General features: G+C 43.7%; 1 long non-coding RNA gene across 2 annotated transcripts; it reads left to right on the plus strand.

Annotated features, from left to right (window-relative positions):
* The first annotated feature begins 5,893 nt into the window (after window positions 1-5,893).
* LOC123833190 lies at window positions 5,894-25,729 on the plus strand. 2 transcript variants are annotated; one of them, XR_006788183.1, is made up of 4 exons: window positions 5,894-5,921; window positions 6,236-6,369; window positions 24,245-24,408; window positions 24,835-25,729. It is a non-coding gene; the product is annotated as an uncharacterized LOC123833190 (long non-coding RNA). The 2 variants fall into 2 exon arrangements; XR_006788184.1 differs by lacking the exon at window positions 5,894-5,921 and adding an exon at window positions 5,970-6,036.
* The last annotated feature ends 1,006 nt before the right edge of the window (window positions 25,730-26,735 follow it).

Here is a 26,735-nt window from a genome sequence, read left to right on the forward strand (position 1 = left end):
ACCCAACCTCCTTTTAAAGGTAGGGAGCCGGGCCCCACCGTGCTGTCAGGCTGGCTGCACTTGCCCACAGGCTCAGGATTCAACCTATGGAAGGGCAAGGCAGAAGAGGCCATCAGTCCAGGCACAAAAGCCAAGAGGACAGGAGCTGAAGAGCCTTGTGCTCCAGCAGGCGACAAGAACCCTGGAAAAACAAACCCTGGAGGAAGAAGAGTTAGGAGAGCTGCTTCTTCCCCAGGCTCTGCATCGAAGCTCTGCAGTGTCCCAAGGAGGTTATGACCTCTATTCTACTATTATAAGTGCAAACCGTGGGCACAGGACCCACCTGCTCACCCGATTATTTATAGTGAGAATATGAGACACTGGGTTTGAAAATGCTTTCCAAACCAAAGCTCTGTATGTGTAGAGGTGTATTAGCTGTGCTTGGAAAAGACCAGGGAATCAGTTGATGCAGATCTGCTCTCACGTGGATCCTGTTTGGGCAGAGATGCAATTCTCTGACCTGGGGTGGAGTTTATAGCAACCTTCCGCAGGTATTGATAGCATAGGTTACAGTGTCTGGAAGACTCACATTCTGATGCTCAGAAGAATCCTGTGGTCAGTCCATTTCCAACAATACTGGTTTTGATGGATGTAAATCAAAGTGCAGAGGATTATCTGACACCCAGGAATAATAACCAAAATATGGTGGCCATTTGAGGTTTTCTCAGGAGGTAGACCAAACCTGTGACCTATGGACTGGACAATCTCATAGAACTGAGCATGCTTTGGATTTTAGGTTTGTGCCAGCCAGGCCCATCTTAATATTTTCTCTCAAATGCCATTGCTATGCTTGGAGTCCTATCATCTCTTGTTTCTTAGTAATGCATGAAGAGGCCATCTTTCCTTCAGAACCACAGCATGATGATTGCAAAGGTCTTAATTTTTAAAAGTCAAATCTAGACTTATCTTTTCCAACTTGATAAGTTTTTATCACCATTAAAGGAGGAATGTGAATGACTCAGTGCCTTGCTATGACTGAGAAAACAATATGAGGTAGACGGTGTTTCCCCAGATGGTCACAGTAATGTCTCCTTCATCACGGAGTGGAGTGTTTTTCTTCCCCTTGAATTGGGGCTGGCCCTGTGATTGATTTGACCAATGGAATGTGGCAGACATAATGTTCTAGGGCTTCTAAGGCCAGACATTAAAAGGGCCTAACCACTGCTGTGCACTCTGGGAAAAGCCAGCTGCCACATAAGGAGAGACCACCATGCTGTGAGGAAGCCTAACCTGCCTCGGTGGAAGGGCACCTGGAAAGAGCGAGCTGCTTGGCCACTCCCGGATCTTTAGCCCATTCCAGCTGAGACAGCAGGCACAGGGGTAAAAGTGCCCACCAGGAAGTGCCAGCCCTAGCAGGAACAGAGATGAGGCGTTCTCACTGAGACTTGCCAGAACTGCAGAATTGTGAGCACATAAATGACTGTTGCTCTAAGGCACTAAGTATTGGGGTGATTTTAAAAGCAGCAACAGGTAACTGAAACAGAAAGCTAAACAACAGAAAGGCCCATCGCACAAAGTGGAGTTTTGGGTAAAAGAACATTTTTTATCTTACCTTAGGCGTCATTTGCTTTCTGTTTACTTCGTTGCTGATTTATCATTTTCCCACCTGGGGCTTGTTTATCCCAGTGGTGTACGAAGGTAGTGATGGTGGGGGTGTGGGAGAAGTCTGCTCCTGTGAGGGAGAAGTATTTTATCACTGACGTTATTTGGAACTGTTTGAGCATGAAAATAATAAAAAAAACAAGCACTGGCCAGGTAAACTCAGTTGGTTAGAGTGTCGCCATCAGGTTGTGGGTTTGATCCTTGGTCATGGCACATACAAAAGAAGCAACAGTGAATTCATAAATTCATAAATAAGTGGAACAACAAATGGGTGTCTCTTTCCCCCTCTCTTTCTAAAATCAATAAATAAAATTTTTTAAAAAATAAACACACTGACTTTTAGTTAGTTTTCATATTCTCTATACACACGAACAGAAATCCACTGCTTATTGCCTGAACCTGGGGTCAGCCTTTCCCACTGCATCCCTCCTGGGTCTGCCACTGGCTTACACATGCTCATGCAGTGAGACTTGGGAGTGATGTCATCTCCACAGCAGAGAGCTGTCTGAACACAACCCAACCGTCAAATCACACAGCTGCAAAGCAGCCTCTCATCTGTCAGTTGACAAAGACCCAGCCAGGTTCCCCGCCTGGGCAGACCCAGTGAACCCAACCATCCTTTAATTCGAAGGACAATTCTCAGTGGGTTGCCATAGTACCCACTTCCAGTCCGACCCCCTGCTGCAGGGGTGACCCTTTCCCCATCTGTCAGAGTCTTCTGTCTTCCATGAAGCTCAATACACTCCCTTCTCTACCCCAACAAAAGGGATTCAACCTCAAGTTTTTTTTTTGTTCTGAAGGACCACAGGGCAAGGCCACATTTATGCCAACATCCAGAAACAATGCAGCTGATGCCCCTGCCTCCTGCCTACAAAGGCAGGCTGTGGCATTACCCTGCCAGTTGCATCAAGGCTGCTAAAGAATGTTGTTTCCGACCAAACTGCAGATGGGGAACCCCGTAGGGTGGCTACTTGGGGCAACCTCGGGACAAGAAACAACAAGTCATCCCGTCTGTACTGAGGAGAACCTGAAAGTGAGGCCAGCCCAGTTTATTTTGAATCTGTCCATCAATAAATACAGTCTTCTGAGCTTCTGCCACCCAGCCAGCATGTTGTCAGGTGTTTGGAAAAGACAGAATGGTTTCGGGGTTTGTTTTTAATTTAGAAGAACAATCACTTCGAATTCCAGTGAAACCTGTTGTCCGAAGAAAGGGAAGAAAGGATCTGTTTTTGTCCCCAGAAAGCCTGAAACAGAAGGAAGCAAGAGGTTTGGTGAACTCCCAATTTCTGAAATAAAAGCAGAAAACAGAAATCTAACTGGGCTGCTGGTCACCAGCTCTGCAAGAAGTCAGAAATGATACCAGAGCCATAAGTGGAATAGCTTTTGAAGATTCTGGAAACGTTGTAGTCCCACATATTAGGTTTTTTTAACCCTGTGTCCAATGGTGATTAGAAATAAAATCCTGATGCCCTGGCTGGTGTAACTCAGCTGGTTGGAGTGTTGTTCTGTAAACAGAAAGGTTGTGGGTTCGATTCCCCAGGGCACATGCCTAGGTTGCAGGTTTGGTGCCCGGTCAGTACCTAAGGCAACCGATTGATGTTTCTCACATCAGTGTTTCTCTCCCTCTCTCTCTCTCTCCCTCCTTTCCCCTCTCTTTAAAATCAATAAACATGTCCTTGGGTGAGGATTTAAAAAAAAAAAAGAAAAAGAAAAGAAAGAAAATCCTGAAAATGAAAAGGGGCCTGTGTGCTGGCTGAGGCACCAGAAGGGAGAAGGGAAGTGGGATCCCCTGAGCAGCAGCCGGTGTGAGGGGACGAGAGCCCTCAGGAGCTGGGGTAGCATAGGCGGGAAGGTGAGTGAGCCATGAGTCCCCCAGACTCAGGTGCTTTCTCCAGTTTCTGTCAAGTCCTCGCTGTAAAGGCTGTTCAGTTTCTAGGTGAATGCACAATGTACCCGATTATTTCAAATTATATGAAAACACATCCTTATAGCGGAGCAGAGAGCGAGCCACCCTAAAGGGATGTGGCCTAGAACATGATATAGGATGTGCCTCCATAAGCTTGAAGAGACCCACTCTGTGGGGCAGGCTGGCTTGGTTCTGGGGCAGTCGCAGCATTATCTCAAGTGCGTGAGCAAAGCTCCCACTGCCAAAGCTACCTCTTTACTCACAGGGCCACTTCTGGGTCACTGCCCAGCAGTCTGCAGGTGCCAGAAGCAGCCCCAGGTGGGGTCTGTAACCATGAATCACTCTATTGTGGGGACAGCTTGAGTAGAACATGTCTTTCTGCCATTCTCAAAAGGATGACGCTGACAACATGATTAATACTATGTAACCTACACAGCTGCCTAGTCTGCCTGTTTAAGGAAAACTTGTTTATTGGGTTATTCTTTTCTCTGGAATTAACTACCTTAAATATCCATTCCATTTTGCAAGATTAATTTGTGTTCTTAAATGTCCAGGGTTTTCATGGTTTTGGCAAAGCCAGACCTAAGCATGTTGATAATCTGAGGCAGGAGGTTTCGGATTTCTCGTCTTTCGGGGCTTCTCCTGCTCTTTGGTGGTTGTAGTCATGTCTTTCCCTTTGTAGATCAGACAGAGGGAGGATATGAATAGCATAGCCCTGTAAAGGTTGAACACCATCCACCCATTCATTCACATCAGCTCTGTTCACAGCATCCATTCATTCATTCGATAATTATTTAATAAGCACCTACTCTAATCCAGGCACAAAACAAACAAAGTCTTAGCCCTCAGGAGACTTCCATCTATTGGAGAAGATAAGCAAAATACAATAAGCAAGTACACATATAATGTAATAAGTGTTGTGGAATAAAGCAGAGCTAGGTAAAAGGTTAGAGAGAGGCTGGTGGGGAGCTAGGATAGTCAGGAGGACTTTTCCGAGGAGGTGGCACTTGTGCAGCAAGAATGGAAGGGTGTGAAGGCAGAGGCAGCCCAGGCAGCCAGAAGAGCCAGTGCAGAGCCTTGTGCTCAAGGACTAGCACTGTTTTCATGCTAAATGGTGTCACCGAGAATTTGGTGCGATCTGGTATCTGATGGTTACCTGAGCAGACCCATCAGCCTACAGGTCGCAGAAGACTGGCCACACAACTTGGAACTCCTTTGCATTCTTTTGGGGTTTTACCTTCTGTTTTGGGATATATACCTTTGCAGAATGGCATATAGGTCCCTGAGAAATAACTTTTCCTATTTATTATTATATCATGGAACTAAATTTGAGAGCCCTGAGAATAGGCCTCACAGATTGGGCCTCAGGGAATCAATTGTATTCCATGATGGGAAGGCAAAACCACTTTGGAGCGTGTGCTACCTGGTAAGGAAGGGATAGGATATTAGAGAGTTCCTGCTCTGTAACAGGGACAGTCACTTAGCTCCTGGGTGCCTTGGTCTCCTCAACCGTAAAAGAGGGAAACGAATCCCACTCAGAGAGACAGTAAAAGCAGAAAAGCACCTGGGACACGTAGGTGTTTGATAAATGTTTGTTCTTACCACCTCATAGAATTTTGTCTAAGGATTTTGTTTCTAATCACATTGTGAAAATAGGATTTTTTAAAAGGAAGAAGAAAACCCTAAAGCTTAAAATTTTCAATCGCTTCTGAGAGCGTGAGCCCAAAAAACACACAAGGTTAAGGATAAAATATCCTCATCTTTAGTTAAGTCTATAAGCAAGAACCACACAGGTGGCCTAGAGTCACTTTTGAATTTGTCCTTAGCTCATTTGCATTTCATGTTATCCAAATGTTTAAATAAGCCCTTCCCTTGCACACACTGGTACACCTGAGTTATTTTACCTGCTCAAACACACATGCAGTTGAAACCAACCAATCCTGAAAACTAAACTCCTGGAAACCAGGTTGTTTATAACTAAGAACAGCATTTACAGTGAGAAACAGCTGAACCTAATGGTTAGGAGCACTAGCTCTGGAATCAGGCCTTAGTGTAAGTTATGCGACTTCCCTTAGCCTCAGGGGCCTCATCTGTAAAATGAGGGTGATTAGAATGCCTCATTATGCTGTTCCGAGAATTAAATGAGATCATGCATATAGAACTCTTAATATAATGTGTGGTATAAGGTTACTAAAATATTTTAAGTGCAACCTAAGTATACTGAGTTCTACAGCCTGCAGGAGAGAGGTGTGCAAGACAGGGGTCAAGGAAGTCCTCTCTGGAAGGGGAATTTTGAGCCACGCCCTGAATGACGTAGAGGAGTAAGTAGCTCTGCAGCTCTAACCAGTGACTCCAGGGGCGGCAGAACAGCCAGGTGTGCACTAGAGGACTGGCAGTGCGGCTGGAGGGCAGTGGGGGGAGGGGGCAGTGGGAGGAGACAATTCAGAAAGATGGGCAGGGCGCTGGTCACTAGGGAACTTGGGAGCAGGGTGAGAAGTTTGGATTTCATTCTAAATGGGATGGGAAATTAGAGGCGGTAGTCTGCAGTTTTAGACATGTTGAATTTAAAATGCTTTTTCGATACCCAGGAGGAAATGTTTGGACAATTGAATATTTGAGCCTGGAGCTCAAGGGACATATATGTAAATGTGTGACTTATCAGCTTCTTAATAATATTTAAATCCATAGAACTGGATGGAATGGCCTGGGACAGACCATGGGCAGAGAAGAGGACTGAGACCTGGGCCTGGAGCTCTGACATCTAGGAGAGAAAGGGATGAGGAATATTCCACTAAAAAGTCTGAGAAGGAGCAGCCCATGAGGTGAGTGACGACTTAGTGCGATAATGAAATCCAAGTGCTAAAATGTCTTCAAGAAGGGAAGCGTGACCAACTGCGGGGAAGCGGAACGTGAGGAGGGAGGCAAAGTGGGCTGTGCGTCTGGCAAGACGGCGGTCAGCGGTGATCTTGGACGAGAAGCTCGGTGGGTGGGTGGCTATGCAGTCCTGACTCGAGTGGGTTAACAAGAGAAAAGACAATCACAAGAAGGAGAGCCTAGGAGGTGAGAAAATGGAGAAAGTCTATTAGTTTGCTGTGGCTGCCATCACAAAGTGCCACAGACCAGGTGGCTTGAACAACAGGTATTATTTCTCTTACAGTTCTAGAGGCCAGAAGTCCAAGAGTGAGATGTCAACAGGGTTGGTCTCTCCCGTGACCTCTCTCTTTGGCTTGCTGATGGCGGTCTTCTGCCTGTGTCCTCCCACAGAGGTTTTCCCTCTGTCAGTGTTGTGTGTTCTAATCTCCTGTTCTGGTAATTTAATCACCCCTCAAAGGGCCCTCTCTTCAAATACAGTCACATTCTGAGGTGCTGGGGGTTAGGGCTTCAAGATATGAAGGGGGGGGCACAATGCAGCCCATAACACTAAGAAATTCTTTGTTAGGAATTCTGCTGTGAGGGAGAGCAAAGGATTGTGATGGAGCCAGCAGCAAATGGGGGAGACAGGCAGGTTTTGTTTTTATTTTGCAATTTTACTGGGTGAAAAATTTCAGCTGCTGATGTTATTGGTGAGCACGGCATGGTGGAGAAGCTGAAACTGTGGCTGCAGGAGAGAGAGGGGTCATTACAGTAGCAAAGTCCTCGAATGCGTGAGAGAGGGTGGGATCCAGAGGCGTTAAATGACTGTGAGTTGCAGGGCTTGTACTTGACCCCAGAAATGCTAACTCTGGGACTCTCTATCCCATGAACTACATTTCAGTACCTGTCCTTGGGAGCAGTAATCACCATAACAATTCCCCAGGAAGGAAGCAAAGGAAACATGGCCGCACATGGACTTATAGCTGTCCCAGCTGCCTACCGCCACTGCACTCAGGGTTTGGGTGGGGCGAGGGAGGTAGGTCATGGGTTCACGGAAGGGGAAGGAAGAGAAATAGGTGAGGCTCCACGTGACTGATGAACTAAAACACCCCCCAGAAATCCAGTTCCAAAAGTGGTTAACGTTTTGAATCTGTAATCCTGTATTGGCCTCTTTATTCTTTATTCAACCTGAGCTTGGCTTCAGGTCAGCCTCAGTTTCAGACTTTCATATGCGGATTGCTACCCTCTTTCACCAGCTCTGAGGAACACGTGACTTCATGATTTTGCTTCTAAAAACTCTCTTATCATAGTACTTGCGTGTTGGAGCCCAGATGTTAAACAAATCAATCAATAAATAAGCCTTGGCTTCACATTTTGTACAGGCAAATTTAATGGACATGCATACAATTCCTCTGCTGCCTCACAGCCTCTGTGTCATGGAATCTTTGCCTGCAAACCCTTCCTCCTCCCCTTCTCCTTCTTTTTCTCCTTCTCCTCCTTTTTTTGGTAAAAGCTTTACTTTTTAAAACATGTTTTATTTATTATTTTTAGAAAGAGGGGAAGGGAGGGAGAAAGAGAGGAAGAGAAACATCGATCAGTTGCCTCTCGCCCCCAACTGGGGACCTGGCCCCCAACCCAGGCATGTGCTTTGACTAGGAATAGAACCAGTGACCTCTGGGTTCGCAGGCTAGTGCTCCGTCAACTAAGCCACAGCAGGTAACAGGTTTATCGAGATATAATTCACATGTCATACGATCCACCCATTTAAAGTTCACAATTTGTTGGTTTTGCATGTATTCCTAGCTTTGTCAACCTTTCTTGACACCATCATTTCCACCTGAGTAGACAGGTCACTCTCCTGATGTCGGTACGGCTCTGCTATTTTAGTCATGGCAATTTCCAAACCTGAGAAAGTTACATGAAGACTAATGGAGATCTGACTGTGACTTTTGTGGTGCCTAGTGGGCAGGTGATGAATTGTCCAAGTTCACTGGTAAAGACTTCTCAGCGCCTATTATGTGGGTGTCTGTTTTGGAATGAAGAAACACAGAACTGAGAGAGCAGGTTTTACTATAGTGAGGGATGGACACTGTACTTGGTGCTCGGACCATGGTGTCTCGGCATTTTTAATCCAAATGGCAGAACACCAAATCCTGTCCATTTGTTTCATATCTTTTTACAAACTGTTCCCCTAAATGCTCCATTTCATTATCCTCTGTCTAGAGTATTTGTTTTGAAACCACGTCTGTCCTCTTTCCTCTCATGGAAACCACCTGTAGCAGCAACCACTGTGGCCGATACAAACATTTGTTTTTGATAAGAGTGTATTTTGAATGTCTGTGGTTTCAGTTTCTATTTTTGTCCCTTGCTGTCGTAACTTTTTCTCTCTTTATACTTTTTACGGGTAGTTTTGCTTTTCCAGCGTATTTTGCACTCTACTGAGTGCGTCAGCTACATAACTGTGATCAGCCTATTGCAAGGTTCCTCTGTCATTATTACCCCCAGAAAAGGTCTTGTGAAAGACATCAAGGCTCTAAGAGGCCAACACATGGAATTTTTAGTCTTGTATTGATTTTATACAATCATTGCAAACATTAGAAATGGTGCCAAGAGAATATCCCATTTCTGGAATGGTGACCTACAAAACAATACAGAGGAGCACAAGAAAATAAAGCACTCAGTTCCAGTTAGGAAATTTCCCCTCTGCGTTAGTCAGGGTTCTCCATCCACACATGAAATTACCATATTTTTTGGACTATAAGATGCACACCCCCCCCACCAATTTGGGGTGAATAGTGGTTGTTAATTCTGCTGTTGAGTTCTGTTTACATTTACATTGGTGAAATATTATGTTATTTATGTTATTAAATATTTTACCACATTTTTTGTTTCAAAAATTTTTTTCCTATTTTCCTCTAAAACCTAGGTGTGTCTTATGGTCTGAAAAATATAGTGACCACCATACTCACTTAAGTTTTATTTTGTCTCTGAACTCTCGAGTCACCTCATATGGAATGTCTTCCTTAGCACCAGCCAGCTTTTTATTTATTTAACAAGAATTTTTACAGTGTTAAAATCAGTGCACCCTGGCCAGTGTGGCTCAGCTGGTTGGAGCAGCGTCCTGTAGACCAGAAGGTCACAGGTTTGGTTCTTAGTCAGGGCATATACCCAGGTTCTATCCCCAGTCAGGTGCATATGAGAAGGTAAACAATCAACATTTCTCTCTCACATCGATGTCTCTCTCTCTCCTTTCTATTTTAAAAATCAGAAAACTAAGGTCCCCTGGCTGGCAAGTAACAAAGCTTGCAGTAAAAAAAAAATATGTGATTTCTGCCCTGACTAGTGTGGCTCAGTTGGTTGGGCATCATTTCACAAAAACATGTCATTTGAATTCTAGCCTAGGATTTTTTCCTACCATAATGCTAGTTGTTAGATATGACTGTGATTCTCCAACTTCAGCTAAATTGGAATCACTTAGAGGGCTTGTTCCTGTACAGACCACTGGGCCCTATCCTCAGCGTTTCTGATTCAGTAGATCTGGGGGGGCGGCCCAAGAATGTTCTCATTCATACCCATGCTCCACCATTTTCTCTCTTGCCTTCCCTTTTTAAGCTTCCCTTGCAGCTAGGGGTGGTCATGTTACATAGTTCCAACCAATGATATATAAGCAGAAGTATTATGGCAAAACCTGTGCTTTCCTGATGAAATAGGAAAATATGACTCTTCACACTTCCTACATCTTCCTGCCTAGAACTTACATATGCTTCTAAGTACATATGTGAACTTATAAGTATAGCAGTCATCTTATGACTGCTGCATTAAGATTGGCAGGATAGAAAGATAGGGAGAGGCTGGGTGTCTCACAGCCCTGAGTTGCTTACTTTCAAACTTCTCTTTGTGTAAGAAAAATAAGACGCTATTTAAGCCGCTGTAGTCAGGTTCTCTGTTACTTACAGCTAAATGCATTTCTACCCGGTACAGAGAAAAAGTATAGAGTAGCATATGAGAGTCTGACGCACTCTTGGAGAAATGGCACTTAGGGTGAGTCCCTGTTCTGTAGCTGACATTGTGCCAGGTGAATGAGATGTGGTCACCGCCCCCAAGGTGTTCATAGTCAAGGTGAAAAGGACACCATGTAAATACATAATAATATATTGTGATAAGCGCAGAGGTATAAACGAAATGCTGTGGAAATCCCGAGAAGGAGCCCTGCCTAGTGGGTGAGGGAAGGCTCCCAGGGGGTGACATTTGAGCAAGGTCCTGAAGGGTGAATAAAGTGCTGTCAGGTAGAGAAGAGGGGAAAACTTTCTGCACTTGTGTCCCTTCTCACTCCTACCCTTGGAGGCCAGAGGTAGGTTGGTCCAGTTTGGGGTGTACTGGAACTCCCTATAGCAGGACTTCTACTTCTTCAATAGAAGATTCCCAAACCCATGCTGCCAGCAGAGTCAACAGCACCGAAGGAAACCCATAGTCCAAAAAAGCAGGAGGGAAGTTGTGAAGATTGGCACATAGTCCTGACAGCAGGTCTAGTGAACCAGAAATCTGGGGCCAAAAGACAAGAGCAGGAGATCAGAAGGTGCATGGGGCAGGGCGGGAGCCTGAGAAGATGGGTGCAGTTGCGCTCAAGCAGGTAAAGAATTCAGTGAACTAGATAACCCATTTCATTCTTTCTTCTCATCCAATTTCATTTTCACTATCAGCCCCCATCCTGTTAGGCTTGTAGGAAATTCAGTCCTAGTCCTTCCTGGGGACTTCCCCCTGCTCAGGGCTGTGCTAAAAACCTGCTGTGTTACTCAGCTTGCAGAGCTCTTCAGTCCCCTGTGCTGCTTTTTCTGTGACACAGGAACTCTGGCTGCAGGGTCCCATCTTCCCAGTGTATCATGGGTATTTCCACCAAGCACCTGATGCATTCTTTGGTGACTCCAGAAAGCAGGACACAGATCTCTGATGCTGGTGGAAGAGATCTCTGACGCTGGTACCAGAGACCTCTCTTTCCCTCCCCAGGCTCACACCTCTCTTCTTGGGGTGGGAGAAATCCCTTCCTCTAGCCCTGTTTCTACCAGAGATGTGGTCTCTAACCTCAAGTGCTCTTCAGCTCAACAAGATTAGATCTGGGACCTTTGGGCCAGGGAGGGAAGTGTCTCCAGACCAACTCTGCTATCCACCTGCCCAATCTCCTCTGAGACTGAGAACAGATTCTTCTAGAATGGGCCAAGGAAAAGAGGGAAATGCAGGGGAAAAAACAGTTTAAGCTTTCAAATACTTATTGGGCCACATATTGATGGTGACGTTTGGTTTAAAGGTCTGGGGGTAGAACACACACATCCCAATAGGTGTGAAACAGAGTCAGGAATGGGCCTGAGATGTTTGGAGAATGGTGAGCATCTGAGGAAGGAGAAGAAGGAGGCTGGGGGGTAGGCAATAGGACAGCCTGGCGTGACTGTTTGTGGGATTTGGCAACAGAATTTAGAAAAGGTCAATAAGCTATGTTGAGACAAGATCCTGTTTTTTTTTTTTGTTTGTTTGTTTGTTTTAAGGGGAAACTCTGATAGAAGGGTGGAAGATCAAGTTGTGAAGAGCCTGTTGCTAGCCATAGAAATAAACAGTACAAGGGCTAGTAAGAGTTTAAACCAGGGAATAATAATGGGGGTAGAAAAGCATGGTACAGTTCTGGGATAAAATAAACAGGATTTGGTCCTTGATCAGCTCTGGGGGAATGACAGAGAAAGAGAGAGAGAGAGAGAAGTTGAAGCAGATTCCAAGCTTTCTAGCTTGTAAGACTGAGTAGCTGGAAAGTCCATTTATTTACCTGAAGGTGAGAAGGCAGAAGACGGCGGTCACACTGGCAGAGGCTGGAGATGGGTGATGAAGATGAGAGAATGAAACATATTTAGCAGATGAGACAACATGCCATGGGGGCATCTGTGGAAACGCATTCCGGGTCTGCAGCACTAAGTGGGTGCAAACTCCCTGCAGCAGGGTCATGCTTGGTATCTTTAACAAATCATACCACCAACATGGCTGGAGCTGAGTTAGCAAGGAAGGAAATAAAGTCAGAGAGGTTGGGTGGGAAACAGATTACATATAGACTGGTAGAACATGGTAGAAACTTTATGAAAGCTTCTGAGCAGTGGTGTGACCTGACCTACCTTATTGTGAAAAGGCTGCATTATTCCCAGTTGATACAAAGGTGGAGAGCAAATGCAGGAAGACCAGTTAGGATTCTACTGCAGTGTCTCAGGTGAGAGGTGATGGAGTGTTACACTGGGTGGAAGTGAGGAGAAGTGATTGGATTCCAAATCACTAAGAGAAATACTAAGTTCCTAATAGGTAAATGGGCCAAGAACATGAGCAGACAATTCATAAAGGAGGAAATACAACTAGTAAACAACGATAAAGAGAAATGTTTGGCATCACTAGTAAGGAAAGAAATACAGATTAAAACCACAAAATGATGTATTTTAAACTATCAAATTAGCAAAAAGCTATTCATATCCTTTAACCCAGTAATTCCAGTTCAGGGAATTCTAAGAAATGAATCCAAAATACAGATGGAAGAACAACCATCATTCAGAACTGCCTGAAATCTAGCGGAACAGAAGTCCTATAACTAAGGGTATAAAGAAGAAGCTGCAAGGAGACTGGTAGGAGGGATAGACATGTGAAATGGGCTGGTCCCATACCATGTGTGTGGATTAAAAATTGGGAGGGATATGTTGGCTGTAGAGGTTTCCCCTAAAGAGTGAGTCGTCTCAGCCTCACATCAGGCTCCAGTGCCATGAGTTCCAGTGCCAAGAGGAGAAGTCTCCATAACTTCTGGCTGTGAAAGCCAGTGGAAACTATGGCTGAGTTATATGGAGGGCTTCTGGAGTACCAGGCATTCCTTTTAAAGGGCCCACACACAGATTTACTTTGAGCTCCAGCTCTTGGGAAAAACCCGAAAAGCACCAGAGAGGAAATATGGGGAGGAAGTGAATTGTCTGGCTTCAGGGTGAGGGCTAGAGGGGAAGATTTCTACAATACAGAAGTACTGGCAGAGGTCATTGTTCCTTTGCTGAGCCCTCCCACTGTCAGAGCAGACAGGCACCACATCTGAGTCCCTATCAACCTGGCTACTAACACTGTTCGCCCTACCCATAATTCCCTGAGACCCCACCTATCCAACTTGTGGGCCCACCAAAATGCTTCTAGTATCTTTTCCTTTATCAGCCTGTCTTGGTTCCTGATGCAGACTTTCCCAGAATCTCTCTAGGGTTCACAAAACCCAAATAGGTAGCATCAGCCTCAGCATGCCCTGTACCTCTTACTAAGCATCCCCAAGCCTGACACAAGTGGCAGCTGGTCTCAGTTCACAGCTTAGCCTCTCCCAGGCACCTACAAGCCCCTCATAAGTGGCAGCCATCTGCAAATCACTTTGTAGTTCGTGCCAGGACCCTGGGCAGGGCACAGGCAGTGGTTGACATTGGCCTGCATGAGGGCCCTTCCCAAGGGGCCCTCAAATCAACATACCAATTGGCCAGCTTCAGACCACAGCAGAACACCACTAAACTACCTCCACAAATGACATACTCAAGAGCAGGCTCTACAGGCAGCAGAGCCTGTTAGAGTGAATCCTGCTTTGTAAGCTTAGCTCTTGCACAACAGCTCCTCCACTATAGTCATGGCCAGTCCTCACAAAACTCAGCTTGAGGGTCAATCCATCCCATTTATTTGCCAATAGAAGTCAAGGCTCCACTGTAACAGAAGGGTGCACACAACCTTCACAAGGGACATACCTGAAGCACCTGGCTCATGTGACCAGGGAGACTGCACCCCTGGGCCCCAAAGGGCACCTATTACATAAGATGATTCTACCAGGAGATGAAGCAGCTCCACCTACATAGAAACAAACACAGGGAGGCAGTCTCAATGAAGAGACAAAGAAACACATCCCAAATGAAAGAACAGAACCAAACTCCAGGAAAAGAACTAAACAAAATGAAGACAAGCAATCTACCAGATGCAGAGTTCAAAACACTGGTTATAAAGATGTTCAATGAACTTAAGGGAAGAACTGATGGTCTCAGAGACAAAGAGATAGGAAGCATAAAATGGAGATAGAAGACATAAAAAAACAACCACTCAGAAATGAAGGTATAAAACTGAAACGAAGAATATACTACAGGGAATCAGCAGTGGAAGAGATGAAAAAATAGAGTAGATGAAGCAGAGGATTAAATCAGTAATTTGGAAGATAAGGAAGCAGAAAACACCCAGACACGAAAAAGCTAAAGGAGTTCATCACCACCAAACTAGTATTACAAGATATTTTAAAGGGTCTTCTTGAAGAAGAAGAAAAAAGATGAAAAGTATGAACAATAAAATGGCAATAAATATATATCTATAGATAATAACTTTAAATGCAAATAGATTAAGTGTTCCAGCCAAAAGACATACGGTGGCTGAATGGATAAGAAAATAAGACTCTTACCTATGCCGTGTACAAGAGATTCACTTCAGATCAAAAGGTACAGGCTGAAAGTAAAGAAATGGAAAAAGATATTTTATGAAAGTAGAAATTTTTAAAAAGCTAGAACAGCAATACTTATATCAGACAAAATAGACTTTAAAACAAGGGCTATAACAAGAGACAAAAAAGGGCCAGCAATTCCACTTCTAGGTATTTATCTAAAGAAACCCAAAACTCCAATTTGAAAAGACATATGCATTCTTATATTAATTGTGGCATTATTCAAAATAGCCAAGATATGGAAGCCCACCAATACATCAATGGATCAAGAAGTGGTGCATACAAATTCTGTCCAGAAGGTATCCAGCCTTGTGCTATGAAAAACAGACATTTATTGAAGAAGATACAAAATATAAGAAACATTGTACATAGGACAATGATGTCTTAGTCCCCTTCAAAGTGGGCACCTTGAGACCTCACACAGTTCTCCCAATCAGTGTCAGCTGCCCCATCATATTTTCATGAATCTCATCAATGGTCTGAAATTTCTTCCCTTTCAAAGGGGATTCTAGTTTGGGGAAAACGCAGAAGTCACAGGGCAACAAATCTGGGCCATAGGGGGGCTGAGTCACCTGGGTGATTTGATGTTTCACTAGAAAACTCTGCATGAGATACATGAACAGGTGCACTGTCATGATGAAGCTGCCAATCACCAGTTGTCCATAGCTGCAGCCTTCTGAATCATCCGAATAGTTTCCACTGAGGAATGTTCAAGCTTAACACAAAATTTGATGCAGATCCATTGGCTTTATTTGCTCAGTCATTTTAAATGTGATGGCCACACAGTACACATACTCACTCAATAGCATCAGCCACCTCCACTGACTAGTAGACTAAAGTCGTCATTGTTCACATTGAACACATGCGCATTCCAGTCCACTTTCCTTGGTTACCAGGTTACACTGATGTCACACAAACCATTCTCATTATAACAATGGCTGGACTTTTCCCGGGCAGACCTTGTCTTATACACAATGGAATATGATTCAGCCATAAAAAAGAAATCTTGCCATCTGCAACAACATGGATGGACCTAGAGAGGTCCATATTATGCTGAGTGAAATAAATCAGACAGAGAAAGACAAATGCCACGTGAATCTAAAGAACAAAATAAATGAACGAAGTAGAAACAAATTCACAGATCCAGAGAACATTTTGTTGGTTGCCAGAAGGGATAGGTGGTTGGAGGGATGGGTGAAAAGGGGGAAAGAATTAAGTACAATTTGTTAGTTACAAGATGGTCACAGCATGCAAAATACAGCACAGGGAACATAGTAATATGGTAATGCCTATGTTGTGAAATGGCTACTAGACTTCTTGGTGTGATCATTCATAAGTTATATAAATGTCTAATCACTGTTGTACATATGAAACTAATGTAATGTGTGTCAACTGTAATTAAAAAAAGTTATTTTTAAAAAATCGAAAAACATTTGTGGTCCAATCACACTGAAGAATACTACTCAGCAGAAAAAAAGGATCAAACTGTTGATACAGGCAATGCTCTGCATGAACCTCTAGAAAATTAGGCTTGAGTGAAAAAAAAACAACCCCCAAGATCATATACTATATAGCTCTATTTACATAACACTATTAAAATGACAAGAATGAAATCATACATGTGGAGGACACATCAGTAGGTGCCAGTGTTAAGGTGGTGGTGCAGGAGCGTAAGGCAATAAAAGAGCAACAAGAATGACCCGCGCAGTGATGGAAAAGTTCTGTATCTTGATTGTCTCACTATCAACATGCCAGGTCTGACATTTACTATAGTTTTGTAAGACACTACCATGGAGGAGACTAGGGAAGGGCACATGGGCTGTCTCTGCAACTTCTTAGAGCTGTGCGTGAATCTACAGTGACCTCAGTAAGAGTTTAATTAAAAGTGATTACAAGGGAAGTCTGATATACTTCCAGGGAAAAGTCTCATGCAGGTTAATAGATTATCAAACAAGGCCCTGGCCGAGGGGCCCTCAGATGCAAGTTTACTGATAGGAGTTTTTTGGGTTTTTTCCCTAAGGGTCTTGGTAGTTTGAAAGGACTAATGGCCACCAAAGGTAAATTTACTCCCTTTATTATGGGCAAAATTAAATCCAGTGTATAGAAAAACATCTGGAAAAAGTTGCATAAATACAGATGCCTTTGCAGCCTTAAAATAGGCATCAAAGTGGCATTGTGATATGTGAGATATATGTGCGTAGTAAGAGCACACACTTATGAGACAGTCTGAGGCGTGTTACAGACACCACCTGTGTGTTCCAGCTCTCGGTTCCTGCAGTTCTCAGAGTAGCTCAGACGTGGTTGTAGTGGTTGGTTCCTTCAGGAGGGCAGACTGACTGATCATCTGCTGGGTACCTCCCCTGCACTAGGCCTTTACATTATTCAGTTGAATTGCTGGCACTTTAGTGGGAGTAGGTACTGTTACCCCCAGCTCAGACACTAAGGCTTTGAATGCCTCAGTGAAGACATCTGCCTCAGGTATTGACCTGAGATTTAAACCCAAGGCATTCTAGGCCTTCAGTGAGTAAGTGGCAGCTAGGAAGTCAACGCAGGCCATCTCTTCACTGTTGTCTTGTCTGTCACATGCTTGTGCTGTCCCGTGTTCGCCAGCCCCATCAGTGTCATACAAATGCAGAGCTGCCTCTAGGATAGAGCAAGTCTTCTACCCTCCCTATAGCTGCTGAGACCAGGCGGAGATGGAGAGGGGACGTGGGTGGGATGGAGGACCCCCTTTCTCATTCATACCTTGCAGGTGGCTTTCTTCAATGTTTTTTTTCCTTTCAAGCAGTCCCATTGTTCATGTTAACCAGGTGTCAGTGTCCTGGGAAGGAGGTAGAGGATGACACAGTGAAATGTATTTCTTCTTCCAGGGCCCCTCCATACGTGTTCTCACGGAAAGTTCCAGGGTGCCTCCCCAAGTTCGGATCCTGCCAGGGCTCAGGGAGACAACGGCCGGGGTGGTCAGAAAGCACAGTTGCAGAACTCCTGTGACCTGCAGCTGCTGGTCTCCCAGAAACTTTCTTTGTTGCTCTTGTTTGCTAGATTTTTGTGTAGTGCTCTTTTGACTGTATTTACAGGATCTGGGACCAGGAATAAGAGAGGGAAGGCAGGCAGGCAGAGGGGAAGAAAGAGGCTGAACCAATGCTGGGAGGTGACACATCTAAAGAAACTGATGTCAAGGTCACACCCAGTTTAATATCAGACCATTATTATATTTTTGCTCTCAACAATGATATGTATTTTATTTTCAGCACCTTAAGTGGATTCTTTCTTATGATTATATATTGCTGTGTTACAGCCTCCTCGTATTTCATGGACTTGATTCCCTACTGCAGGGGTGTCAAACTCATTTCCACTGGGGGCCACATCAGCCTCGTGGGTGCCTTCAAAGGGCAGAAATAATTTTAGGACTGTATAAATGTAACTACTCCTTAACTGTAAAGGAGTTGAAATTACATTCGGCCCTTTGAAGGCAACTGCAAGGCTGATGTGGCCCCCAGTGAAAATGAGTTTGATACCCCTGCCCTACCGAGCACCTGAAATCAACCTGTGATGTGTGGCTGCACATTGGAATCACCTGGAACTTCAAAAAAAAACTGATGCTGAGTCCCATCTCACATTCTGACTTCATTGGGGCAGTGGTGGGATCGGGGAAGCAATTAAGTTTTGTCTGGGAGCAGTGGACATCAGGCTCATAAAAGCTCCCAGGTGATTCCACCATGCAGCTGAGGCTGAGCACGTTGTCTCTGAGGATTTGAAATCTCCAGTGCTTAAGTCCTCATTGTTCTGGCAACTGTTTTCGCAGGTGCAAGTTCCTCCTTTTGTTGAGACTTTTGTCTCCTTGGGATGGTGCTGACCTTTTCAGAGGTTGGGTGAGCTCACCTGCCACCTGGGCCACAACTTTCTTCACTCTGGGCTTCATTTCCCCTGTGGCCTGGAGGTACTAGTTCCTACACAGAGGTTATGAGATGGGTGCCTCTGCTTACCATGTGGTTTTGCAGCTCCACTTCCCTAAGGAAAGCCTCTCAGCTCTAATGGAGAGGATTTCAAGGATGGCTATATCGTCTTTCATGTTCCTCACCCTCCCCTCTCCTCCCCTCCCCTCCCCTCTCCTCCCCTTTCCTTTCCCTTTCCCTCCTTCCTTCCTTCCTTTTTGTATCTTTAAAATCTCTTCTCAGAGCCTAGTAAGGAAGCAGAGTTTTTCAGCATGAATTTAGTTCACATTTTTAAAGCCTGGTAATTTTACTTTTTAACTTTATGCACTTCAGTGCTATTTGAATTATTTCCCCAAAGTGTATTACTATTGTAACAATCTTTTAAAATATTTTGTTGAAAACTTATTAGGGGCTCCTGGTCAAGATGGCAGCATAGCTAAATGCAGTATTCACACCCTCATACAACCACATCAATATAACAACTAAACTACAGAACAACCATCATTCAGAACTGCCTGAAATCTAGCTGAACAGAAGTCCTGTAACTAAGAATATAAAGAAGCCACTTGGAGACTAGTAGGAGGGGCAAAGAAGTGGAACAAGCTGGCCCCACACCCACTTGTGGCATTTAAAAATTGTGAGGGATATCTTCGCTGTGGAGGTCCCCCCTGAAAAGCAAGGGGTCCCAACCCCACACAGGCTCCCAGTCCATATTTCTAATGCTGGAGAGAGAAGTCCTCATAACTGAAAACCAGCGGGGATTGTGGTTGAGTGAGATGGAGGCTGTCTGGAGTCCCAGGTGTTGCTCTTAAAGGGCCTGCATGCACTTAGTCAAACTTACTTACTCTGAGCTCCAGCACTGGAGAAGCAGCTCAAAGGGCACCCTTGCTGATCCCTTAACCCACGGAGCTGGCAGGCAAGTGCCATATCTTAGTCCTCATTAACCTGGCTCTCATTCTTCGCCCTGCTCTGGTAATTCCCTGAGGCTGTGCCCCACCCAACTTTCAGGCCCACTCAGGCCTTTTCTAGTGGCTTGTCCAAATAAATGGTCTATCTTGGCTCATGCTGTGAACTTCCTAATATCTCTCAAACAAGCTGCATCTGGCCTCTGCCTACCCTGTACCTTTTGCTAAGTGGCCCCAGGCCTGGCACTAGCAGTAGCCAGCCTTGATTTGTAGCTTGGCCTCTCCCGGGCATCTCTAAGCCCAGCACAAGTAGCAGCCAGCTCCAAATCACTTTCTAGCTCATGCTGGACCCTGGCCAGGCCAGCTGACCTTTGTCTGCACCTTCCAGGAGACCCCAGAACCAGTGTACCTGGTGGATGGCTTCAGGCCAGGTAGAAACACCACAACCACCTCTGTGAGTAATACACTCAAGGGGCAGACTCAGTGGGCACCAGAGCCTCACCAAAGTAAGTCTTGCTCCGTGGGATCAGTCTCTGCACAGAGACGCTCCACAGTGGTCATGGTCAGTCTTTGCAGTTCCTTGGCCTGGGGTAAGTCCCTTCCATTGATGTACCAAAAGCAATTAAGGCTCAACTACAACAGGGGGGAGCACACAGCCCACACGAGATGGGGAGGTGCACGTGGAGTACCTAGTGAGGGTGACTGAGAAGGCTGCACTGCTGGGCCATAGAGGACACCTACTACATAAGGCTACTCAGACTGGGCGACCTAACAGCTCTAACTCAATAAATAGAAACAAACACAAGAAGGCAACCTAAATGTGGAGACCAGGAACATGTTCCAAATAAAAGAACAGGACAAAACTCCAGAAAAGGAACTAAAGAAAATGGACATAAGCAATCTATCAGTTGCAGAGTTCAAAACACTCGTTATAATGATGCTCAAGAAACTTAGGGGAAGAACTGCTGGTCTCAGTGAGAACTACAACAAAGATCTAAGAAGCATAAAAAAGGAGATAGAAAACAAAACGAAACAGTCAGAAATGAAGAATACAATAACTGAAGTGAAGACTACATTGTAGGCAATCGATAGTAGAATAGATGGAAAAAAATAGTAGAATGTTTCAGTGATTTGGAAGATGAGGAAGGAGAGAACACCCAATCAAAACAGCAAAAAGAAAAAAGAATCCAAAATATGAGGATAGCTTAAGGAGCTTCTGGGACAACTTCAGGCATAACACCAACACACACATCATCAGGGTGCTAGACAAAGAAAAAGAGCAAGAAATTGAAAACTTGCTTTAAAAAATGACAGAAAACTTCATTAAACTGGCTAAGGAAATAGACACACAAGTCCAGGAAGCACAGAGTCCCAAACAAGATAAATCCAAAGAGGCCCACACCAAGACACATCATAATTTAAATGCGAAAGTTTAAAGACAGAGAGAGCCCTGGCTAGTGTGGCTCAGTGGATTGAGCACCAGCCTGTGAACCAAAGGGTTGCAGGTTTGATTCCCAGTCATGGCAAATACCTGGATTGTGGTCCAAGTCCCCAGTGGGAGGCGCATGAGAGGCAGCCACACATTGATGTTTCTCTCCCATTCTTTCTCCCCCACTTCTCCTCTCTCTAAAAATAAAATAAATAAAATCTTAGAAAAAAAAATAAAGACAGAGAGAACATCTTAAAAGCAGCAAGAGAAAAGCAGTTAGTTACCTACAAGGGAGCTCCCATAAAGCTGTCAGCTGGTTTCTCAACAGAAACTTGGCAGGCCAGAAGGGATTGGTGCAAAATATTCAAAGTCATGAAAAGTGAGGACCTATAACAAAGACTACCCTACCCATGAAAGATGTTATTTAGAATCAAAGGACAGATAAAGAGCTTCCCAGACAAGAAGAAGCTAAAGGAGTTCATCACCATTAAATCAGTATTACATGATGAGACTGTAGATAAATAGTGTTCTTTATGTAAATTTTATGAGACTGTAGATAAATTTGTTCTTTACATATCTTTGTATTTTATGTATATTTTAAAAGTGTACTATTTCTTTATAATGGGTAGAGAAACGGAACCACGCATGTTAACTTTGACACAGTCATTCATATAAATAAAGAGGATTAATCAAGGCAATGTGCATATTCAGTATGTAGTCCTGGCAACACTAGTTGGCTTGGGGACATGAGAGACCTGGGTTTGTACAGCCACTGTTTTTGGTATAGTCTTGGACAGGCCACCTTCTCCCTAAGCCTCTGGTTTGATTTTTCTATTGTAAAGTGGAGATAACCCTTTTCTCATGAGTTAGTTGCAAGAACTGCATGGAACAATGTCCACCAATCCTGAGCACAGTAAATTAACAGCTGCTTAGCAGTGGATTTTCCATAAAGCCAATGAAACTTCAGGGTTCTAGCAACGTTTTCACATGGTCATATGTTTTTGTAAAATTTACAAATTATAAATTTATAATTTTTGTAAAATTACAAAATGATATTTTGCAATTATTTTTCTTAAACCAGGTCCCCCAAATCTTGTAGAGATATTTTATTTTAATATCACCACAATGCTATGGAATAGGGATTGTTATCATACAAGTGGGAAACTTTCCTAAGACCACACTGAGTGTGGTGGAGTCAGGATTCAAACTCGAGCAGTGTGCATCCGAGGGGTGTCTAACACCCATGACTTAATCATTCGTCTGCTTTCCCAAACTTGCATCTTGCCTTGGATGAAGAATCACCAGGGGCCCCCTATGAAAGTCCACATTCCAGGGCTCGTCTCAGAGCTACCACATTGCTCTTCAACCTGTTGTCTCCATATAATGAGTTCAATACAGGATGGCTAAGATTGTTATAAAACTTGTTTTTATTGTAATAGAAACTTCAATCTTGAGTCTAACATCATTTTCTTAAGTAAAATCTCTGAATACAGAAAATGTTATTATAGTAAACACAACTATGATATTCCTCAACCTCATCTAAATGTGTATAACTGTAGGGAGGCAGGTGTAATCAGGAAGAATTTCACAACATTTGCCTATGGCCTATGGAGCCTGGAGTTCGTGCCTTGGTAAACTGAAGTTGAAGGTGACGGTTTTTGGTCTCTAATGTACTCCTTTTGATCAGGAATGTATTCCCTCTCTCTTTCAACTCCCACAAGACCATTCTAATAACCTGTGGCTTGGACACAGACAGCAATAGAGAAGAGAGACATAGAATCGGAGAAATGGGCAAGGGCAATGATGAGGGCTATGTTCCATGAAGAAAAACATTTTTAAAGATTTTATTTATTTTTAGACAGAGGGGAAGGGTGGGAGAAAGAGACAAAGAGAAACATCAATGTGCAGTTGCCTCTCGTGTGCCCCCCACCGGGAACTTAACCCAGACATGTGCCCTGACTGGGAATTGAACCAGCAACCCCTTGGTTCTCAGGTTGGTGCTCAATCCACTGAGCCATACCAGCCAGGGCCAGAACCATTTTTAAATTGACTTGTTTCACCCTCAAAATTCTTTCTTCTGTAGAAAATGGGGAAAAACTCTTAAATAACAATAGCAAATAATGAGGAGACTGCCTAGACCACTTCGGAGGCAGTCTTAGAAGCTATGTTGTATTTCTTAGCCTCATTTCTATTGCAGAATTTTTCTTAGGTATGTGTTTCAAAAGTAGAGGTGAACATGTCCTTTTAAGTTATGGGACCTAATGGATTGAATGGAATGAGCACTCAAAACCTGGTTTTAAATGCTCTCAACTCAGCCCTTTATTGCTTTAGTTTCTTCACATACAAAATGAAATATGCCATGTATTAATAAATGGGTAATTAAGATCTGAAATATCCACATAACAGAATATGATCCAGCCATAGAAGGGAAGAAGCACTGACACACACACAGCACCAAGAAGCCATGAAAAGAGTGCGCTAAGTGAAAGAAGCCCGCTGCAGCAGTTCCATGTATGTGAAAAGCACAGACCAGCTGAATCTCTAAGGACAGAAAGTAGACTGATATGTTAGCTAATGGGTATGGATGGGGTTTCTTTCTGGAGTGCTGAAATGCTCTAATATTCACAATTCTGTGAATGTACTAAAAACCATTGACAGGTACACTTTAAATGGTAAGTTGTACAGTGAGTGAATTATATATCAATAAAACTGTCATTGAAAAGAGAAATAAAAAGAAATAATTCCTTCCCAGCTCAGATATGCTGTGACTTTCAAATACGTTGTTTTTCAAGTAACAGAACTATTTCAAACCATACAGTGATAATTATTTTTAGATTTCATTGCTTCCTTAAGTTGAAAGCTGATATATGAAGAATTCTCCAGCGATGACTGCCATTTATATAGACCAGAGAGGCAGAGCTGCTTACAGCTGTGTTCGTGCAGGTCTGATAACAGGCAGATTTTTAAAGTTCGTGAGAATGACGAGGGGAGGGAAAAATAGCTGGACTGTCGTCAGCTTCTTGAGCTCACAGGTTGTTTCTGTCTTGTTCTCTTTTGTAATCTCAGCGCTGAGTCCAACGTCTGCCTGCATAAGTGAGAATGAATAATGAATGGATAAGTGGTGAAACTGATTAGCTGAAGGTCAACCAGTGAAAAAGATGAGACGCCTTTGCCCAGCCAATAAACCATTTTACCAGCCAACGTGGTCAGGTCTTGCTTTTATGCTAATGGTGAGTGGGGGATTTTGGTGTTCTACTTATTCCACCACCAAGGGAGTGCTAATTCTCTTTCAGTGTTGCAAATCACAATGGTTCTTTATCCTCCTTAAGAGTGCAAAGAGGGAGGGCAGCTAATGGTAATGAAAAAAAAAATAAAATAAATTAAAAAAAAAGAGTGCAAAGAGGGAAAGTTTTACTCTATGGTGATTTTATCAGTGTCATGGCTAAGATTTGCTTCATGTCTGTAAGTTGTGGTGAGCCAAGGAGAGGCTTGGTTTCGAGAGCAAAAGCATCATGAGGCCTGGTCTGGTCATGCTGGGAGCACTGAGGGCCTGTGGGACAAGCTGGGGGGCCAGCCTTGCTGCAGCACAAAGGCAAAGCATTCATAAGGTGGTTTGCAATGAGGACAATAATTTTGTGTGGTCTTGGCACTTGTAGGTCACTGCGATGCGGACAGGAGTCACCAACTTCAGGAAGAGGCAACTGCTCCCTATTTTTTCATCTGGAAAGGACTTAAGAGTTTGGCCCAAGTTGGCATTATGGTGCACCAGGGCCACCACCCCTGAAATGAGGGCTGGGGGTGATCCAAGGAGAGGACTCTCTACTTCCTACTGTGGGTTCTTGAGACTCCCCTCCTCACTCAACTTTTTAATAAAAATCTTTGCCATCCACAGAGGTCTCATTGGAACCTCTCTGAGGGACACGTGCGTAACAACCGAGCATATGTAACTGATGGACCTTGGGGTCTGTACCACTCTGAGCAAGAGCTGCTTTGTCCAAAGCCTGGATATTTCCATTTAGAAAATAAATCTGGCTTAAAAGAGGTTTCCACATGACAGGAAAAAACACAATCAGTTAAGAAGAGATCTAGGAATGTAACTGGGTGTCAAAGCCTTCTTGCAGATGGATGGATTCCAGATTTTTCTGCCTATGCTCACACGGTAGGTCCTTCCCATCTGGGAGACTTGGCAGCAGTGACAACAGAAGCCTTGTCCAGGAAGGGACTTCGGTTCACCTTTTACTTCCCTTCCTGTATCTCTAGTCACTTTCTTGGACAACATGTTTTGGAGCTACACAGCAAAAACTCTAAACTCCAAAATCCCCACTAAAAAAAATTACTTGCCTACGGGAACTGTATGTACCATACGAAGTAGATAGTCTTTCCATCCCCTCCTCCACGCATTTCTTCCAAAACAGACATCTAAAAAATCCAGGAAGTCAACAAAGGAACAAATAAACAAGCACAAACTGCCAGTAAAACCAGCCCAAACAATAAAACATCTCCCAGTCTCTAGCCCCCTGTATTTGAATAAACATGTTAAAAATATATTTGGCTATGACTTTTGATTATACTGTCTTTGAAGTTATTTATTTTAGATCATAAATATGAAGACCAGGGCCCACGTTTATTCAGGGGACAGTGTGAGTGAAGTTAGGACATAGACTTTGGAGTTAGGCAGAGCTAGCCTGGGATCGGGCTCCATATTTACCAGCTGTGTAAGTTGGTCAACGGGGCAAGCAAGTGACTAGTCTTTTGAAGCTTCACGTGTGAGATGGGGAGGAGAACACTCGCCTGGGATTTGCTGCGGAATGTAGTGACACGCTATGTGAATGAAACAGTAATCTAGAATAATCACACCCTGTCTGCACCATTCTTCCAGATAACCAATTCTATTTGCTTCTTATCCCGCCAAAGTTCCCTTGTATAAATATAAGCAAATTAAAAATATATTATATATACATTATACTTATGTGTATTCATTTGCCTCCTTGTTTACATAAGCAGAACATACAACCGCTCTGGACCTTGTTTTTTTTTTTTCACTTAATCTATCTTGGAAATCTTTCCATATCAGTACAAGGACAGCCTCCCCATTCTTTTTTTTTTTTTTAAATAGCACAAGATCCCATTGTGTGGCTGTAGCACAGTTTATTTAACCACCCCTTATTATCTGACTCTTGGATTACTTCCAGATTTTTTTCTATAACAAACACAGTTGTAGTAAATATCCTTGTATATAGTGTCCTTTTTGCATGTGTGAGGATATCTAAAAAGGTTATGCATTTGTAATATTTTTTAAACAACTTTATTGAGGTATAATTTACGGTGTTTGTGATTTTGATAGTTCTTCTCCTCGAATTGCCCCCCGTGGGGCTGTGCCATTTTGTTCTCCCAGCAGTGCAGGAGAGCCGGCCTAAACCTCCCCTAGAAGTGGGTACTTCCAAAAAGGCAGGGGTGGAGGGCCCAGAAAGGATTTGGACTTTCTTCCTTTAAAAATTACTATGTTAACAAAACTTTTACATGCGGATGTATTCTTATGGTAAAATATTTTGGGCCG

This window comes from Phyllostomus hastatus, unplaced genomic scaffold (assembly GCF_019186645.2).
Source record: "Phyllostomus hastatus isolate PE091 unplaced genomic scaffold, TTU_PhHast_1.1 phas_scaffold_21, whole genome shotgun sequence".
NCBI classification, from domain to species: domain Eukaryota; kingdom Metazoa; phylum Chordata; class Mammalia; order Chiroptera; family Phyllostomidae; genus Phyllostomus; species Phyllostomus hastatus.